General features: G+C 38.9%; 1 long non-coding RNA gene across 1 annotated transcript; it reads left to right on the top strand.

Moving 5' to 3' along the window:
* Positions 1-2466: 2466 nt before the first annotated feature.
* On the top strand, positions 2467-8471 carry LOC109396352 (uncharacterized). Its single transcript, XR_002126838.1, has 3 exons — positions 2467-2554; positions 7390-7541; positions 8383-8471. It is a non-coding gene; the product is annotated as an uncharacterized LOC109396352 (long non-coding RNA).
* Positions 8472-13769: the final 5298 nt, after the last annotated feature.

The raw sequence follows: 13769 nt of genomic DNA, 5'->3' as shown, positions 1-13769 counted from the left end.
TAGGTCCTTACTTTCCATTACATTGAATATTTTGTGCCAATCCCTTCTGGCCTGCAAAGTTTCTATTGAGAAATCAGCTGACAATCTTATGGGAGCAACCTTATAAGTTATTAGCCACTTGTGGAGCTAATTGGGTGATGCTCTGATGTGGTCTGAAGCCAACCTCCAGGTATGTTGGTTCAGGTATGTGGTCTGAAGCCAACCTCCAGGTATGTTGGGAGGGGCTCTGGTTCAGGCCCTGGTCATCCACTGCCTGTGACCAGTCAGGGACTACCTGATAGGAGCTAGAAAGTGATCTGTGCTTGTTCACAGATTGTGCTAACTCTAGAGGCATATGGGAGAGGCCACACCATGAACTGAGAATGACTGCCAGCAGTACCAGGCCTGGGGTATCTCTGAGAAAAGCCAGGACACACTGAGGCCTGCTGCCACCTGCCAGCTCCCTTAAGTTTCAGCCACTGATAAAGCCTCATGTGGTATATGAGTTGGGTGGAGCAGGATCTCAGGGAGTCACTAGAGTGGGAAGAGTTATAGTCACCAGGTTAATGTAGACTCTGGTTTGGTGCCAGGGCTGAGACTGAAGTTCATCAGCAAAAGTCTCAGGACACACTGAGGCCACTTGCAGCCCACCCAGGGCCTGCAGACTCCAATAGTTTTCCAAGAAAGAGTGCAATGTGGGCGAGGAAGGCTGATCGCTGAGAAAGTGCCTCCAGCACTGGGGGTGTTAGGTAAAGTGAGGTCCTAGTGAATCAGCAGGGCAGAACTGCAGATCTCACCAGACCAATTAGATTCAGGTTTGGCAGTGTGGGGGTGGGCTCAATACAGGGGATATGGTGCTTCCCCGAAGGCTGCACCAGAGAAAGACCACACACAGGGAAAATGCTGACCAACCTCCAGCCCTCGCCTCAAATCCACACACCTCAATCTACTCCCTGCATGCCTCCAACACTCCTGAGGCACTATCCCACCGCCAGAGCACAGGGTAAGTGTCTGCAAATGAGAAAGTCTGTGCACGGGCCCTTTAAGAGGATGTCTGGGTTTCCTACAACCTTCAGTCCCACCTGAATGGTCAGAATCCTCACTGATTTTGCAGCCAGTTGTTGTGGGGGCTCCTCTTCCTGGCACGGGTTCTCTAGGCTAGGGAGGCCAGTGTGTGGGGCTGAGGTCTCTTGCTCTTCCAAGAGTAACCTTTGTGGCTGAGATAATCTCTCCTGTTTCTCAACCGCCACAACGGAGGTTTGTGGCCAGCCAGTTTCGTGTCTCTGCCCCTCCTACCAGTCTCAACATGGCTTCTTTATAGCCTTAGTTATAAAACTTCAGTTCAGGGGCCGGCAGAGTGGCTGTTGGTTAAGAGCTCGCTCAAGAGTGTGAGCTCTGAGCAACAGCGGTTCAATTCCCGGCCCAAGCTGAGCTGCCGCTGAGCTGCTAACAGGTGGCAGAATGGATCAGCTAAAAAATAAAAAATTACAACTTCTGTTCAGCCAGACTTCAGGTGGTTCTCCAGGTTGATTGTTCTATAATTTACTTGTAATTTTAATGTGTTCGTGGAAGGAAGCAGGCACAGTGTTTATCTACTCTGCCATCTTGGATTTCCTCCTAGTTTTCACTCTTCTCAACCCCGTCTGTAGTTGGCTTTGCCTGGGCAGATAACATTTGCTGTGTGCTATTCAAATCTTCCAGAATCTATTCCTTAAGGGTAAATGAACCTAACAACTCATTTTATGTGTGGACTCTGAATCCATGTACACATAAAAGGTGTGATTTAGAAAAATATATATGGTGAATGTATAAATTTTAAAAAAATTATTACAGTAAAAAACACATTGCCATTAACCCCTCCTCAAAATACTCCCTTTCACTTCAAACACACTTATCCCATCATTACTGCCATTTTCTGAAGCAGTTCTGGACCTTTTTTTTCCTGAGTGTCTTTAGTTGCGGGTTTGTGGCTGCCTCCATGTCCTGAATTGATTCACAACATTTACCTTTCATGGTTATTTTGACTTTGGGGAACAGCCAGAAGTTGCACAGTGCCAGATCCGGTGAAGAAGGTGGATGAGGACACACTTATGTTTTTATTTGACAGAATTGCCATACCAGAAGCAATGTGTGACACGGAGACTTTCTGTTGTTATTACAATATATGGTAAATGCTGCTGCCATCCAATGGAAAGGCAGTGATCTTCAATATGGAAGTGGCGCATCGAACCTTAATAACAGTGAGTGACAAGTTTCAACTTGTTCATTGCAGTCAGTCGGGTATGAGCTATAGTTGAGAGAAGGGGTGTTTTAAAGTGCGCCATAAATCATCCTTCACCATGACAATGCTCCGTGTCACACTTCGCTTCTGGTATGTGGCAATTTCTGTCAAATACAAACATTACAATGTGTCCTCATCCACCTTATTTACCAGGCCTGGCACCATGCAACTTCTGGCTCTTCCCCAAAGTCAAAATGATTCAGGACATGGAGGCAGCCACAACAACCAACTGAAGACACTCGCGAAACAGGACTTGCAGAACTGCATCAGAAAGTGGCAAGAATGATGAGATAAGTGTGTTTGAAGCAAGGGGAGTATTTTCAGGGGGATTAGTGGCAATGTCTCTTTTCGTGTAATAATTTTTTTTATTTGAACATTCATCATATGGTTTAATCATATCTCGTACAAAGATGCAAGGCAAGCATAAAAATAGTAGTTGTGGCTGTGGTAGCTAATACTTACATAATTCTTACTCTGTGCCTTATGTTTAGTCATTTAATCCTCATAGCAATGCTAGGAGATCAATATAATCATCATCACTCCCATGTTACAGCAGAGGAAACTGAGAAACAGACAAGTTAAGTAAGTTGGTCAAAAATCACACAGCTCGAGTATAGCAAAACCTGAACTTCAACCCCAGCAATCTTGCATGAGAGGCTTCTATGGGTTCCGTCTCTCCCAAGTAAACCTCATTATCTCTTTTACAAGCACTCAGCATGGTGAGTTCTTAGTCTTTACAACAGGTTGGCATGTGATGTAGGTAACAAAATACATAAGAACAACACCCTGGTCTATTTTATAAGCCCCACGTGCTACATCAGAGCCAGGTAGTAAAAAATGACCCAGAGAAGCAACAAGTTAGGAACAGAAACAAGTTAGCTTCCTGAAAGCAGGAAGTGGCAGTCTCTGGGCAAGTTGTCACAGAGTCATATTAAGTAAGTTAAACATTTATTCAGCTGGCAGGAGTAAATATTACATTTTTAAATTGTTATCTACTTTAACCAACACTTAGCTAGTGTCCACTGTGTATGGAAGACAATATTATCCATTTTGGAAAAAATCCAAATAGGAGAAAGGGTTTCAGAGAACAATATGCATTCATGAAAAAAGATTAAGAATAATTACAAAGAAGTATTAATGTGTTGATAAATTAATATGATACAAAGAAAACGCTGTTCCCACAAACCCTGAGGGAGTTATTAGCATAGGAAAAGTTTAAGAAAGTAAGTTTTTCCTTGAAGATGTAAATTTTAAAATGGGTTTAGAAAACCAAAAGCCTATGTGCAGTTAAGAGTGTCCTGAGTGGGGTGTAGAAGCAGAGCTGGGAGGGGCCCACACACATGTGGATCTGTAGAGAGAAGGGAGTTGGGCGTTCTCCTCAAAAGCTGAAGGATGTTAAGAGCAAGTGTGCCCATGAACAGTTAGCATTAACCCATTTACCAGATGAGTAAGCATGCAGATAAGCTCAGGGTCACAGATGTCAAGAAGAAGACACTATCTCAAAGGAGGGAAAGCTTTTGGTTTCAGGGGTTTTGCTTTTCTAAAAATGTTCAACCAACTAAGTAAGCATGAAAGGGTGTTATGAAAACAGGCTGCTGGCCCAAGGTCAGAAGAAAAGCAGCAGGGGTTTAGAAAAAGCCATGTGTTCTGATAAGCGGTGAAGCTCAAGTCAGGAGACAGCGAGTTAAGGTGAAAGTGGGTGGGAAGGAAATGAGGATGGGAATGTAGATGTCCCCAAACAGGTTGTTGTAAAAAAAGAAATGGTAATTGGCCATTGAAGTGAGGTCAAGGGGGGGATATTTTGTTAAGTAAGGAGAGTGACTACAGACTGGCTACAAATTCCCTGCCTGAGATTGTGTCTTATCAGAGGTGTAGCTATAAAATCAGCTCCCAAGGACTGCTGTCATGACTTCAGTCATTAGGAAAATGTTCAGAAGAACCTGGAACTATGAGAAACATGAACATTTGTACCGAAACTAGACGGGGTCATAGTAATAAAACTTCAAACTATTGTGCAAAGGAAATGCAAATATTTTGAGGTCGGATAGACTGTCTATCTACCACACACAGGCAACACTGTACATGGTTGAAATTGAAAGAAGGAACCATGGGAATATGCTCAGACAAAATACCAAAGTAAATTAAACTTTTACACATGAAGATTCAAAGCAAACTTAGAACTAATAGTAATCATGGCAGATGTAGTTCACACTTATGTGGTGCTCACTCTGCATGTGAGTGTAGAGGCAAAGGCCCCGTGGAGGGCTCCAGAACACAAGAAGAAACACTTGATTATTCTCATCCCATCTCAGAGTTTTAATAAAAAGTAGAGGATAGATGGATTTATTCACTAATTCAACAGAAACACTTACTAAACATTAGGGGTACAGAGATGAATTTAATTTGGTCCCTTCAGTCAAGTAGTTTCCAATCCAACAGTACAGGCAGATAACTATGGTCTGCTGTGAGAGTAGCTACCAACAATTAGGGTAGCAAACATAAAGTAATGAACATTTGTTTTTCTGAGACGATCTTGGATCACTCATGATGCTCTTAGACATTCTTAGCATTGTCCTACCTCAGGATGACTAACTCCACCATCCCGAGTGGGATAGTCTCAGCTGATTCTCCCATCCCCCTTGTCGCCACCACTTCTATCACAAATAACCAATCTATCTAGGTGGACCTTGCTGTCATTGCCAAAAGGGGTTTCACCTCACCTATGCTAGAGTTCTCTTATTCGTATTCCAAAAAGTTGTCTGGCTCCTAAAGATTATTTATTTGTAATTTTCTCCCTAAAGCAATTTGAAGTACCACTGCTGTGTTCAACCTTGAGTAAATTTTTTAACCACCTAAGAGTGAGGATAAGAAACATGCAGACACACACTCTTTTGCTCATTAATCTAAATCTCAGTGTCCTGATGCCTGAGCATTAATTCCAGTTCCTTTATATCATCGCTGCCTAAGGTTCACAGGTAAATCTAGCCCAGAGTCTTCAAGGCAGCTAGGTAATCTCAGTTTACCCCAGTGACATGGCCAACCTGCCATTTTTATTATGTAAGGGAGAGAAACACCTGAAGTGTGAGCTTTAGTGAATGAAAGGTTATCATGTGGCAGTGCCTGCAGGATTACTTCAGCAAAAGAAAGGAAGTGAAAGTCGAACTCTCCACATATCCTTTACACTAGAGAATTGCCAAATCACAGTGACTCAGCACTATCAGACTTTTTTTGTCATTGGTGCCTGATATTATGCTACTATGACCCAAACATCACTCCAAACTTGTCGCCTTGTCACCCCTCACAACCATTACTAGAGAAACATACTAAATGCAGGGCCACATATTTGTTGCATCAAAAGCAAAGATAGAGAGAGATTGTATGGTGGAAGCAGGCAGTGATCTGGTAAAGATCAAAGTTCTCTTTCAAAAGGAATTTGTCTTTAGTTCTGTTGACATAAGAAACTCCAAATTTGTAGAGGATTTTTGAGCTTATTTGAGCCAAACTGATGACAATTGCCAGGAAGCAAAATCTGAACGGACTGAGAAAACTCTCCAGAGAATGGCAGTTTTACAGTTTATTTTATTCATTAGTGTCAAAAGAGGAGATTGTAAGGAAGGTTACATGAAATCCACTGGTAGTAGATTAAGGGGTTGGGAGAAAGCAAAGTGGGGAAATCTCTGGGACTGGATAAAAAGTAAAATGGAGAGACACATACTTCTTTTACATTGGTGGGTACAAGAGAGTTAATAATTAACATTTACAGAACATAGAGATGGTATGCAGGGAACAAAAGAACAATGAGGGGTTCTGGATCTTGTGCTCTGGTTTGGAGGTTGTAGCCTGAGGGGTCTAGAAAAGATTACTCTGACATTTCAAAGGTATGTTATCTTAGATGCAAAAAGACAATAGACAGGCTCACTTAAGGTAAAGATTAACTTTTGTCCAGGAAGCTACAGGCCAAGGACATGATTACCTACCACAATTGGCCTTTAGTTAGGAATTTTTATGTTCAGACCATTCTATGTGGTTACTTTCCGTCTCCGAGTTTGTAGGTCCTGCCATGTGGCCTTCCCTCAGCTTGTCAGGTTTAGCACGTGGTCTTTTTTTCATCCACAGTTCACACTCTCACATCTAAGCTCTTGCTGACTAATTGGACACTACTCAAAGCTGCACTGAGCTAATGTTTAGAAATTCATTTGCTATGAAAGCAGAAGTCTAATATCAAATTCTTAAAAGAATGTGACTTACCCTACTACTCATACCTGAGTATATACTTAGTTATGAGTCTATTATAGGTACACCCATTCATGCCCCCCACACACACACATACAACATGATTGTAGAAAAATGGAATGAGAGCTGGATACTAAAGGAAGGCATAGGGGTTCAGAATGAGTCACCCCAAGATGTGCTTCTGTGGTATGCAGATTATTTTTGAGCTAAAGGCAACCGAGGTTCTTCGAGCTCAACAGAAACTTCACCCCTCTTCTCAAAACACCTAGAAGAATTTAAATCAGGGTCCTTGCCCATAATAAGAGATTATCAGAGTTCATCTTTATGACCTATCTACATGATAGAGCAAACTACTAATTACTGAATAACTGCTCTTCTTATCGTGTAATGACCTTTTCCTCGCTGAAGCGTCTAGGAGCCTTACCTGTCTGTAGCTCAGAATGCCATAGATACATCCTTCTGGCTTTCCGTCCCTAAACCTCTCCTGTGTGTGAGGTTTCTGACTCATTCATGTACCTATGTAGGCTTCCCATATGTATGTATGTAATTAAATTTGGTTATTTTCTCTTGTTAATCTGATTCGTATAGATTTAATTATTAGACCACCCCAAAGAACTTTGAAGGGCAGAGGAAAGTTGCTTTCTCTCCCACCAAGGTCAATGAAGGGTTATTTTTAATAATAAATTAGAAAGAACACTACAGATTGGCCACAACTTCCCTCTGCCTTGATATTCATATGCATACATACACATTCTCACTAGAAAGCTCTTTTTTAAAAACTTAAACTCAAATGAGGGGAAACAGTTAAAACTTTAAGACTATGAGGAGTTCACAAGATATTACTATTTAGTGGTATATAGTAGTCCCCCGCTTATCCATGGTTTCTCTTTTCTCAGTTTCAGTTACTGTGTTCAACTGCAGTCTGAAAATACGAAGTGGAAAAATCCAGAAATAAAAATTCATAAGTTTTAAACTGCACGTTGCTGTGAATAGCATGGTGAACTCTCACGTTGTCCCTCACATCATCCTGTACCATCTCGCCCCAGACGTGAGTAATCCATACTATATAGCTACCCATCCTTACTGTCGTGATATTGCAGTGTTTGTGTTCAAGTAAACTTTAGTTTACTTAATAATGGCCCCAAATCCACTCACATAACTTTTATTACAGTAAAATGTTGTAATTGTATTTTATTAGTAGTTATTGTTAATTTACACCTAATTTATAAATTAACTTTATCATGGTGTTAATCTAAAAATAAAAGGCCAAAGTGATAGGCAACAAGTGTTTATTTACGAGCCAAAGGAATAGCTTATTCAGGAAGCACTGATTCAGCTAGAAACCTAAATAGTGTTCGGATTAGGAGGTGAAGGCAAGGGGTGTTTAGGAGGGGAAAAAAGAAGGAACAATGACATGACTAGAAGGAAGGACTTTCTATGGGTGCAGATAAGTGGTGCTAACATAGTGGTGTTAATTCTAAAGAATGTCTTGAATTGTCACTGGTAGTCACAACAAACAGTTGTTTTGGAGTACAGTACTGCTTTAGACCCGTCCAAATGTTAATTTGCCCACTTTTAACATTCCAGAGGTTTGAGGAGTTAGATGTGCAAGGCAATTCCTCCGGAATGGCAACTCTGACTATTTTAAAGTGGCTCCATTTATATTATATATACATATATTTTTAACAGGTCTAAATATATATGTATATATATTTTTTTAAATGGGTCTTCTGTGTACTATATTTTTAAACCTTTTGTTCATTTTCTTATTCGACTGTTGGTTTATTACTTTGAAGACACTTCTTATATATAGGAAATTTAGGCTTTAATTGTGAATATCTTGCAAACATTTTCCCCTCATTTATTTTTTATCTTTTGTCTTTCCTTAGGGTGGCATTTGCCTTGAAGATTTTTTATGTAGTTGAATTTTATTGTATGGCTTCTGACTTTTCCACTAAAAGATTATAAAAGAAGATTCTCCTATGGATTCTTTTGGTGTTTTAATAGTTTGTTTGTTTGTTTGTTTTTTCCTTTCTGTTTAAACGCCTGATTCACTTGGAATTTATTTGGATATAAGATATAAGGCATGGCTATAACTTTATCTTTTTCCAAATGACCATTCAAGTTTATAAACGCCATTTATTAAATAACTGCCTTTTCCTACTTGATTTGAAATGTCATATTTGTCATATTCTAAGCTTTATTTGTGTTGGGGTCTATTTCTAGAGTTTCTGTCTCCCATATTGATCTAGAGTTCCTATCTTCCAGCAGATTCCAGTACCAAACTGTTTTAACTATTACATTTTAAAATGTTTTAATATTTCATAGAGCTATCCACCTCCATTCTTTACCCTCTCCCATTGCCCCTTTGACCTATCTTTTACAGAATTTTCCTGGCCATTCTTACTAGTTGATTTTTCCATGTAAACTTTGGAATCAGCTTATCTAGTTTCAAATATCTTGTTGGTACTTTTATTTGGATCTCATTAAGTTTGTAAACTAATGTAGTGTTCATATTATGTATTGTTGTCTAACCAAGTATCTCAGAACTTAGTGGCTTAAAATTTTATTATTATTTTTTCATAATTTTGGTGGCTAACTAGGCCCCTCAGGAAAATTCTCACTTGAGTTGTCTCGGGTTTGCAATCAGATGAAGACTTATCCTCATATGCCTGGTGCCTGAGCTGAGGCAGCTAGAACAGCTGAAGGGCTAGCTAAGAACCTCTCTCTCTCCACAGTACCTCTCCACGTGGTTAGGCCAGGCTTCCTTACAACATGGCAGAGGATCCTGGTAGTCAGGCTTTCTACGTGGTTGGTAAGACTTCCTGCACACCAAGCATCCCAAAAGACATAGACAAAAGCTTCAGAGCTTCTCATGACCTAGCCTCAGAAGTCACACGGTGTCACTTCTGCCATAATCTATATATTAAAATAAGTTAGAAGGATCCAACTGGAGGCACTATCCAAAAGTGTGAATTAGGAGCCATTTCTGAAAACGACCTTCCATACTTCGGAAGAATTACAACGTTTTTTTAAAGTAGATTGTCTATAAGATTTCATTTTATTTGGCTCATGCTCTCAGGTAAGTTTTAGGCAAAGATAATGTTTCATATGAAATACAAGACAAATATTCATTCATAAGTACTAAGAAATAACTTCTGTGATATAAAAAAGAAAATTGGGGAAGTGAAAGTGTTAACACTATAACACATTAAATGATACTAGCATTTTAATACAATAACACTTTAGAGTTCCCAAAATGCTTTCCTCCTCAATCTCAGCCAATTTTCATGTCTACACTAGGCAGTTTTATTGTTCTGGTTTCACATATGATGAACTCGAAGGTTCTGACTTGCCCAAGGCCCCATAGCTACTTTGACTCGAGAGCCTATCTGCAGAAAAACTTAAGAGTCTACAGGAGCCAGGCTGATAATTAAAATGAGTTAACTGGCCGACTTGTATTTTTTCAAAAGAGACACGTTTTTGTCTGAATATTAAGTTTATAAGATATTCTTTATTTTCTCTAAGCATTATACCAAAATATTGACAGTAAATTCATTTTTTTTAAACAATTGAGTGAACTAACACTGGGTTGAACAGACAAGACATATCTGAGAGCTGAGTAGCTGGTGAACTGCTAGCTTACAAACTCTAATTTGGATTTCCCAGCCTTTTTCACTGCACAGGTAGGTTCCCAAGTTCTTCTAAGTTTTCTCTCCACCGTCTGAAAGCCTCAAACAAAGAGACAAAGGTAAAAATTTATACAGAAACAGTGAACACCAAGGAAACTATCTTAGTCTGGTCAGGCTACTATACCAGAATACCATAAACTGGGTGGCTTTAAAAGAGCAGAAATTTATTTCTCACAGTTATGGAGCCTGGAAGTCTAAGATCAAGACACTGACAGACTTGGTGTCAGATGAGACCCCTCTTCCTGGTTTATAGGCGGCTGTCTACTCACTATAGCTTTACATGATGGGGTCTTTCTTATAAGGCACTAACCCCATTCATGAAGACTCCATTCTTATGACCTAAGCACTCCCCAAAGCCCCCACCTCCAAATACTGTCACACTAGGGATTAGGATTTCAACATATGAATTTTAGGGGAACACAAATATTCAGCCTATAACAGAATTCCAGTTAAGGCAACAAGACCCATACAGATTATTCTACAGCCCTGCAATCGAATAGGACTCAAACAGAGGTCACAATTACCTCTAAAGATATGCTTACAGGAAATAAAAGACCACAGAGAGAGCAGACATAGATATGAGGAATCACTTTCAATGAACTATACACCATAGAACAACCTGAAAGAAACTTGAAAATAGACAGCTCAAATCTCGAAGAGGAAGGAAAAGACTCTGTAAGTTAAGAACAGAACATTTGAGAAAAGAACAAGCATATATGAAAGGGAACAAGCCTATGTGAAAGATGAGAGAAGAAGCATTGTGTAGTAATTCCCTCTGTAGATTAAAGGTAACCTTGAAAACTAACACAAATCAAAGGGTTTTCTAATTGGTAAGGGGAGTAATAATGGGTATGAACATATGCCAGAGCTATAACTATCATACCTGTGAGTGCATGTGGGTAGAGTCAATTTATTGTATATAAGAATCAGTGAGAGAAAAAAGGTAGTGATATGGTGTAGCATTTAGGAATGTGTTTAGCTACAAATAACGGAAACTTAAAAACAGTAGATTAAATAATAAGCTGGCCCTCTGCAACAGAAAGTTTGGGGCAGTTTAAGACTGCTAAGGAGGCTCAACGGGCTTTTTCTGTTTTCTACTTCCACCATCCTAAGAATGAGGCTTTTATCTTCATGCTTGTCACCTCTTTGTTGCAAGATGGCTGCTGCACCTCCAAGTATTACATTTGTATTCCATGCAGGGAGAAAAAGGGAAAGGGAAACAGGAAGGGGCTGAACCTGTGACAGGAAAACAAAGGCTTTCACAGAAACCCTCCACTTAAGCATATAGGTCATGAAACACTACGCGGTCCCATGGTCCTTCTAGCTGCAAGGCAGCCCTTTGAACCAAATATGATTAATCTGGCATGTTAGATAAAATCAATCTCTTTTAGAAAGAAAAAGGTGGTGAGACTTGGCATCAACAGATATAGGGCCAGGCCCAACCTCACATGAGATTATGACTGTGTTGATTATTAAACATTGAGAAATCTTACTTTTGGGTAAACACCTATTCACATTAATTTTTGCTAAGTCCTTCCTGCTTACAAGAAAAAGGTGAACTAAAGCATTCCAAAATTTTCTTTCATTTTGTTATTATAAACAGGTTTACCTTTTTTTTAGCCACAGTTGCAAAATATAAAAACAAGACAAACAAACAAAAACTATGAAGACAGAAAAATTTTTGTAACCAAGCAGGCTAACCAAGCAGAAAATTTTGTAATCAAGGCAGAAAGAAAGTGGATCTGACTGAAGGAGAGGCAATTTAGAGTCTTTATTTGTATGATGTAATGTGAATGTTTATTTTATATGTTGCAGAAATATTAATGTTTAATTAAGGGGTGCTGTCCCAGATCCTACTTGGAATTTACATAATAAATAGTCCCTTTTAAACTGAAGAGTTCTGAGCCCCTAAAGACCTCTGCATCCGATGATTTGAATAGAATTTGGAACCATATTTACAAACATTGCCCAATGCAAATACATAGTTTGGCAGAAAGCAAAGGGTGATTACAGAATAACTTTTAACTTAAGGAGGCAGAAATAGAAAAAAAAAATCTTGAAATTATAAAATCCTGGAATAAGATCAAATTCATATGTTGCTTAAATCTGAGTAATTTAAGCCATTTATGTAAACCAGTCACTTAGGATAAGGCCTCGAGAATTATTTCTAAATTCTAAACATTACATACATTTGAATGCTAACCTAGTTCCAGGACTACTCCCAGGAATATCACTGACCAGTATGACTTTTAATGTGCACACATTATTGTGGGTAGGGGAATATTAAAATATGCGTTCTGATTGAGTAGGCCTGGACTTGGGCCCAAGATTTTGCATTCCTCCTGGGCTTTCAGGTGACGCCACATTTTGAATAGCAAGGCCCTAAAGCTTTATCCGACCCTGAGTTGTCATAATCCTCTATAAAAGAGTTCATATAATCTATCTGTGAAATGGACTATAAAAACAGAGTAATAAAGTTTACAACTGTTAGTCACTTAGGAGAAAAACAGACCTCAGATTATACAAAGTCTAAGGAGAGCTCCAGGGATTTAGAAATACAGCCAGCTTGCCAAGAGGATAATGAAAAACATAATTGAGATGTGGGCAAAAAACCTCTAAAGACTAGAAGCCTTTGCTCTGACATGCACCCAGAATATGCCAAGATTTTACTAAAAGGTAATTAAGACTCTTGGGAAAACATGTGTTCTCAAGAGTCTATTGAACTCTCAGACTCAGTGGAGTTAGGAAATTCTGAAGGACCCAAGAAATATCTTAGGTCTATTACTTGCAAGGAACATTTAGAACGCATAAACAAACAAGATGTTAGCTAGATTGTAGGCCACAAAAGAAAAGCGAAGTGGAAAACAAAATAATCAAGAAGGACAAAAAAGAATTCAGAGCAAACAATCTCTGCAAGGGATATTATATTAGATTTAAACAGGTCTCCTAGTCTCTGGAATCTTTTTATATGAATTTACGTTTTTTACCACAGCCAAAGGAGTACCTTGAGGGCAGTTGATCCTGGTGCCTATCAGCTACCCGAAATAGAATTCTGAGAACAGACTTAGTAATGTTCCATCTGTTCATTGACTTCACAAAAAAAATGTATATATGCTATGAACAACCCTAAAAATTGTTCACATTTCAATTCTCAAAGGCAACAAGTTCACATATTAAATTAAGATTATGAGCTGAGTATTGCAGAAATTTGGTACAATCAAATTTGTGAGGAAATAATGGATGATACACCCTTGTATACACCAACCATGTTTTACTATGATTTCCAATAGCATTACTAATTTGTTTTGAATTTTATTAGACAAATAAGTCATGGATCCCTTTTTACCATTAGCTATATGGTTGGTTCTATTGACATTAATGATGTGTAAGTTTAGAAATATTCCCAGCATCTGGACTTCCAATAATTTCTTGTCATTCTCTAAGAAGTAGATTATTTTACACCAAACATAACAACATCTAAAAGCCCTAATAAAATATTCAACTATTTTTTTCTAATTTTTTTCAAAAATTTTTCTAATTTTATTGCTTTCTGCAAAGCATCGTCTATTAAACCATCAGTTTGA

Source organism: Hipposideros armiger, unplaced genomic scaffold (genome assembly GCF_001890085.2).
Source record: "Hipposideros armiger isolate ML-2016 unplaced genomic scaffold, ASM189008v1 scaffold_516, whole genome shotgun sequence".
In the NCBI taxonomy this organism is placed as follows: domain Eukaryota; kingdom Metazoa; phylum Chordata; class Mammalia; order Chiroptera; family Hipposideridae; genus Hipposideros; species Hipposideros armiger.
The sequence above is the reverse complement of the archived record's forward strand: the minus strand, read 5'-3'. Positions and strand labels throughout refer to the sequence as shown.